At 37.3% G+C, this 7,571-nt stretch overlaps 1 long non-coding RNA gene across 1 annotated transcript; it reads right to left on the bottom strand.

Annotated features, from left to right (window-relative positions):
- Window positions 1-455: 455 nt before the first annotated feature.
- LOC149846599 (uncharacterized) lies at window positions 456-1,581 on the bottom strand. The gene is made up of 2 exons (XR_016430540.1): window positions 1,484-1,581; window positions 456-651 (listed from the first exon to the last, which is right to left on the bottom strand). It is a non-coding gene; the product is annotated as an uncharacterized LOC149846599 (long non-coding RNA).
- Between the last annotated feature and the right edge of the window lie 5,990 nt (window positions 1,582-7,571).

Here is a 7,571-nt window from a genome sequence, read left to right as displayed (position 1 = left end):
CTACAACAAAGCAGTAGATTAGCGACGACCACATTCCGTCGCTAATCTGTCGCTAATCCGTCGCTAACCATGTTAGCGACGGATTAGCGACAACGCGGCGACAGTATGCTTACGTCGCGAATATTTCGACGCTAACTGGCGACGGAATTATTCCGTCGCCAAGTCCGTCGCTAATTGCGACGGAATAACGAGCACTATATTCCGTCGCCAATCCGCCGATACTAAACGGCGACCACGGCGTGGCGACGGATTTAATTTCGTCGCTAAGCCATCGCTAGATTAATATGAATAGCGACAAAATCATCCGTCGCTAATCCGTCGCAAAAACGAAAAAAAATCAAAAAAAATTTATTTAAAAATTAATTACCGAGAACTGTACAATTTATATTTCCTGTATAATTTATATTTCCTGTAAATAAAAAACAAACCACACAAAAAAATTCATATAACAAGTATCTATAATAATTAATCGTTCCACCTTAAAACTAAGAAGTTTAATTATTTACAATTCAACAATTACAATTAGGAAAAATAAAAAAAATAGAACTTCTTCAACACAGTCCTCTAATCATCGCCAAGATTTTGTGCGTCTTCTTGTTCATTGTCTTTATCTGTCCCTTCAGCTCCACTACCCTGATTATCGCTAGCAGCCTACACAAGAAAAGAACAGTCAGTATTGATAAACAAAATATAATGAAATAAATTACACACTATATGTGATTCTATCATGTGCTCATGTGTGATCTAAGGCAATAAAAAAACTCTATATGTGATTCTATCATGCTCATATGTGTGCTAAGGCAGTCAAAAAATTGAATATGTGATTATAACATGTTCATATGTGTTCTAAGGCATATAAAAAAACTCTATATGTGATTCTACCATGCTCAGATGTGCTTTAAGGCAGGCAAAAAACTATATATGTGATTCGATCATGCTCGTATGTGTGCTAAGGCAGTAAAAAAATTGAATATGTGAATATAGCATGCTCATATGTGCTCTAAGGCAGGCAAAGCCAAAAATTTTATATGAGATTCTATCATAAATGATATATAACATGTTCATATGTGTTCTAAGGCAGTTAAAAAACTCTATATGTTATTATAGCATGTTCATAAGTGTGCTAAGGCAGTCAAAAAACAGAATATGTGATTATAATATGCTCATATGTGTTCTTAGGCAGTAAAAAAACTGAATATGTGATTATAGCATGCTTATGTGTTCTAATGCAATCAAAAAAACTTTATATGTGATTCTATCATGCTCATATGTGCTCTAAGACAGACAAAAAGTTAAATATATATATATATATATATATGTGATTCTATCATGCTCATATGTGTGCTAAGGCAGTAAAAAAATTGAATATGTGATTATAGCATGTTCATATGTGTTCTAAGGCATCTAGAAAAACTCTATATGTGATTCTACCATGCTCAGATGTGCTTTAAGACAGTCAAAAAAACTATATATGTGATTATACCTGAGAGGGACCTGGAATCGAAGATCCCCTATCCTGAACAGCGGCCTTGATCTCATTTCGGAGAAAGGGGGCGACAGTGTATTGGAAGTAGTTATTCAGTGATTCATTAATGATCTCGCGTACATCATCACCGGAAAGAATAGTCGACTGCTTGGAGCTTATGTCGGCGCAAGAAGTTGGTGAGCCGTAACTGGAAGAACCAATAACTGGTGAAGTGTTCATATTACTCCCAAACCCGAACACGCGACCTTTTTTGGGTTCACCTGCTGCAGTCACCCATGCTGTAGGATCAAATGATGGATGCTGAGTAGCGTCTTCGCCATATCGCTCTACCATTTGTTGCTCATATGCCTCCTACAAAATAATGTTTAAAGTATTCATTAATAATTAATGATAACATTATGATGACTTGCATATATATTGCAATGATTATTAATAGAATTAATACATACCGTTGTCGTTCTCGCCTTCTCTGATACGAAGACTCCCGTGGTCTTCCGTTTATGTGTTTCTACAAACACATCCTTATATGGTACACTGCCTCCTTTTTCTGCTTCCTGTGAAGTTAAATGACAAGATTTAGTACACAAATTTGCAACAATACTTATAAAATTAATATTATATATTGATGAGTTACCATTTTCTTTAGGTGGCTCCCAAATGTCTTAGATCCACCTGTGTGTAGATGGGCTTCGGGCATCTTCGATCGATTTTGTGAAGCCTTCGCAGAGCGATTTTTAAATGCATCTCCCGCCCACATATCGCACATTTCATCCCAGTAATCTCTCCTGATAGTAATAGGACCATGACCCTTCCACAGTAATGGATCATCTACTACGCCAGATGCTTTTTTTGCTGCAGTCTTCATAGTGTGCAGCATGTCTGCAAATCGATTGGCAGCCACCTTCTGCCACACCTTCCTTGCATCATTTTCTTCCACCGTAGTTGCAAAGCGATTCGAAGCCTACAAATATTTTCAGAAAGTTAGTAGACATTGCTTAAATAAATTAAATATGAAACACATTAACTATGAGGAACAACTGTATACCATGAATGAGGACCACAATCTGTCTAACACCTCCTTTGGGTACTCTTTCCATTGAGCAACTGGTTCTGGTAGATGTTGAAGAAGTGAATTCCTAATCTCCCGTACTACTTCTTGTGGCTCAAACCTCGTGCTGCACATGAATTGTTACACAGTAAATATCAATATAAAATATTTAAAAGATATGCAATAATTGAAAACAAAATACTTACGATCGATTATCGATATACACTATTCGAATGAGTCTTCTTGTGCCAGCCTGAGAAGACCCTGTTTCCTGTGTTGGCTGTTGACTTGTGCGATCAACTGGTGTAGGTGGGTCGTGTACAGGCGCAACATCATCTGTAAAAAAATACACACCAAGTTCTCAGAATGTGCATTTGAACTAATCAAGCATCTAATTAGTTATATGATATACCTATCACAGGAGCCCGTGAAGATGAAGGTTGAGCCTGGCTACTACTGGATGAGCAACCACTATAACCTCCACGAACCATATTCTAACAAATAACATATGTCATACAATACATTCAAATAATTCACATCAAGTATTACAATGCATTCAAGTCATTCACATCAAGCATTGCAATGCATTCAAATAATTCAAATCATTGACATCAAGTATTGCACTAATTCAAATCATTCGTTAATTGCATAAATTATAATACATTCAGATAATTGAAATCATTCACATCAAGTATTACAATGCATTCGAATCATTCGTATCAAGTATTACAATACATTGAAATAAAATTTTTAATCATTCACACCAAGTATTGCAATACAACTCACATCAAGTATTACAATGCATTTAAATAGAGGTTTGTAGTATAAGATTTTGCTCACTAGCTTGAGAATTCTTCCTCGTCACTAGTTTGACTTTCTTCTTCTTCTTCTTCTTCATTGTTTGCCCATCTACTTGGTACATCATTTGGATCACATTCCTCTATGAATGTTTCATCAGCCAATAGAGATATGACATGCATATCATGCGCAACATCGTGACCATAAGCGAAGTCACAGACATCATCTGATTGATAGTAATCACTGTCTTCAGCTAACTCATCTTCTTGTAACTGATCATACTCGGGGTATAGTTTGGATTTCACCTTGCAAACTGCCCACCATTCATTTCTATCTGACTTTTTTATACTCGGATATGAAGTATAATAAACTTGTTGAGCTTGCGAGGCTAATATGAATGGTTCATATGTTCCAAACCTGGATTTATGATTCACCTCCACAATGCCTGAAGCTTTGTTGAGCCTTGTTGCAGTTGGATCAAACCAATGACACTTGAATACCGTAACCCTGTTATTCATGCCTAAGTAAGTCAACTCCATTATTTCCTCTATAACACCGTAGTAATCATGTTCATTTTCACCGTAGCTGCTACCCTTGACACACACGCCACTATTTATCATTGATTTGTTTATACCGTAGTCTTTTGTATGAAATCGATAACCATTTACGATATACCCGTTGTAGCATTGCACAACTTTGGTCGGACCATTTTCTAAATCACATATTCCTTGATCTTTAACATCACCATGGCGAACCTACGCACAGACATAAACAATTATTGTGATCACGATCAATTAAGTAACTTAGTGTTGTTTATAAGTACAAAATTTATGTTAGCTTCTTTACCAACTGTTTCAACCACTCCACAAACTTAGTTTCACGTTCTTTTTGTACTTCTGCATTAGTGAGATGTGAAACTTTGCTTTGCAACTCATGATCAAATCGTCTGCAAACCACAAATACTTATATTACCGAGCCATGTATCCACATATAGAACATAAAATGATTTATAATTGAGTTGCATATACATATACTTACTCGATGTATGGGTCGATCGCTGAACAATTAAAAAGAATATAGATGTGTGCTGCATCTTGCTCTCGATCTGTCAATAGCCTTGATCGGCAACTACCAAATGCATGCCCAAGTCGTTGAAATATCGACAGCTTGTCAGCTACAGTTACTTGTTCTCCATCATCGTTACGGGGCGGGCATGTGTAACGTGTTGAAATATGAGGTTCGAAGTACATAGATGAGAAATTTGAAATCTCTTCTAAAGTGTACGCCTCACAAATAGAGCCTTCTACTCTTGCTTTATTACGAACCTTTTTTTTTAGGTCGAACATGCATCTGACAAGAATATACATTTCAAATTTTAAATATCTGTCATTAAAGAGACAAATATAAAAAAACATATACCTTTCAAATGGGTACATCCATCGATATTGCACAGGGCCACCAACCCTTAGTTCATATGGAAAATGTATGATCAAATGTTCCATAACATCGAAAATGGCTGGCGTAAATATCTTTTCTAACAGACAAACAGTGGTGATGACAGAGTCCTCGAGATTCTTTACATCTGATACAATGACCTCCGATGCGCACAATGTTCTGAAAAATCCGCTCAACTCAGACAATACCCCCCATATAGGTTTGTCTAACATATCATGGAATGCTAGGGGTATCAATCGTTGCATAAAGATATGACAATCATGGGTCTTCAACCCATATAACTGTCCATCGTCAATCTTCACAGCACGAGCAATGTTAGAGACATATCCATCTGGAAATCTCAGTTGTCTCAACCATTGACATACATGTTTTATTTGATCAGGTCCGAGCACGTACTTCGCCTTTGGTTTCAGTACTTTGCCATTATACTCTTTGAGTTCCAATTCTGGTCTTTTACATATTAATTTTAAATCCATACGGGCCTTCGGATTATCCTTCGTTTTTCCTTTAATATTCATTACTGTATTGAACACATTATCAAACACATTTTTCTCTACATGCATCACATCCAAATTATGTCGTATCAATAGGGTCGGCCAATACGGTAGTTCCCAAAAAATAAATTTTTTCGTCCAATTGTGTTCCTTCTCAAATCCACGGAAGGGTGTAGGACTGCGGGCATCTGTTAATACATCTGGAAAGTATCGCAATCTTCTTAAAATCTCTATGCCAGACAATCTTGAGGATGGACCTTCCATTTCAGTTGTGCCTGCTGTAAATGCATTCTTTTGACGTCGGAACGGATGATCGCTGGGTAGAAATCGACGATGGCAATCAAACCAGCAAGGCTTCCTTCCATGCCTCAATCTAAAAGCTTTGGAATCCTCCATGCAGTACGGACAAGCCAACCTCCCATGTGTGCTCCAACCAGATAACATACCATATGCAGGGAAGTCACTGATTGTCCATAGAACAACGGCCTTCATGTTGAAATTTTGTTTTTTGTGGGCATCATACGTGGTAACACCGTCATCCCACAGTACTTTTAATTCATCAATCACTGGCCTTAGATATACATCAAGATTTTGGCCAGGTGAGGTCGGACCAGGGATCAACAGAGACAAGAAAAGATTTGGACGTTTCATACACAAGCTTGGTGGAAGGTTGTATGGAGTTACAAATACTGGCCAACATGAGTATGGAGTTGATCTACCCCCAAATGGATTAAATCCATCTGTACATAGACCGAGTCTAACATTTCGCACTTCCATTGCGAAGTTCTGATGAGTACGATCAAAGTGCTTCCAAGCTTCAGCGTCAACAGGATGCGTGATCTTGTTTTCATCGTGTCGAACTTTATTTGCATGCCATCTCATGTGTTTAGCTGTTTTTGAAGACATATACAATCGCTGCAATCTAGGAGTGATAGGAAAGTAGCGGAGCGACTTGTATGAAACTTCCTTTGATCTCGTGCTACCATTGCCTCTTGTCTTTGGCTTGAACCGAGGATGCCCACATGACAGGCATGATATGTCGTTTTCCTGCTCCTTGAAATACAACATGCAGTGATTTGGACAAGCATCAATCTTTTTGTAACCCATACCTAGAGCGTTGACCATAACTTTCGCACGATAGAAATTTTGTGGCAATTTCTCATCTTTAGGCAACATACTCTTCACAATCATGCACAAACGGTCAAAACATGATTGACTCAAATTATACTCGGACTTCAAATTCATTAGTTGAAGAACTGCAGACAAGATAGTGTGACTCTCACAACCGTTCCAAAGTGGCTCATCAGCATCTTTAAGTAAATCATAAAATCTACTAGCTGCATCGTTTGGTGATTCTTCATCTACGACAGTTCTTACATCACTAGAACTCATAGCAGAACCCAGTTCTGTTCCTGCAGCATCAAATATCAAATTCGTATATGGATTATCGTGCACCACATTCACCCGTGCATCAAAATCGTTTCTAAATTCTTCTCCATGAAACGCCCAGTTCTGATAATCACTCACAAAACCCTTCCTGTATAGGTGATGTCTAACGCCATGAGGTTCTACAAATCGATTATTCTTACAAATCTTGCAGGGACACCTAATCCGACCTGTGGGATCTACCGTACTGACACTCGCCGTTGCAAATTCAATAAAACTATCGACACCATCCATATATTCATGCGATAACTCATTGTCCACTATCCTACGGTACATCCATTCACGGTTTGCAGTCATTCTGTCGTATGATGTTACGAATAGTATCCTAACGAATTAAGAAAAAAACAATCAGAATGCTACGATGAAGAAAATATCAAATTTATCATGCAATATACTATGTCAAACAATAACAAGAATTTTGATGCATGCATTGATAACTTAATATTTTCATGTGCAAACTATTAATGACATGATACAATCATTTGAAGCATGCTTTTATTATAAAATTTCACATGGAAGTCAAAATCAAATTGAAAGTAACTACATGCAAGCATGGATACAATTACATCAAACATTGTAATACATCATAATCATTCATATCAAATAAATGGCAAACATGTACCTGCAGCAAACACACTTCAATATCTCACTAACTACTACCATGCTTAGCATGGACTCCGTACTCCAAAAATAGGAACACTTCCATATTTCTACATTAAAATCATGCTCAGCATGATCTCCGAACTCCAACAAAGCAGTCCTAGATATCAACAACTAAGTGAGTGTGTGAACAATAAAGTGTTGCATTCAATAAATTAAATAACATGTGATACGTTTGCATCAC

This window comes from Nuphar pumila, chromosome 2 (assembly GCF_984573655.1).
Source record: "Nuphar pumila chromosome 2, dmNupPumi1.hap1.1, whole genome shotgun sequence".
Lineage (NCBI taxonomy): Eukaryota > Viridiplantae > Streptophyta > Magnoliopsida > Nymphaeales > Nymphaeaceae > Nuphar > Nuphar pumila.
Note: the sequence above shows the minus strand (reverse complement) of the source record. Positions and strands in the feature narration are given on the sequence as shown.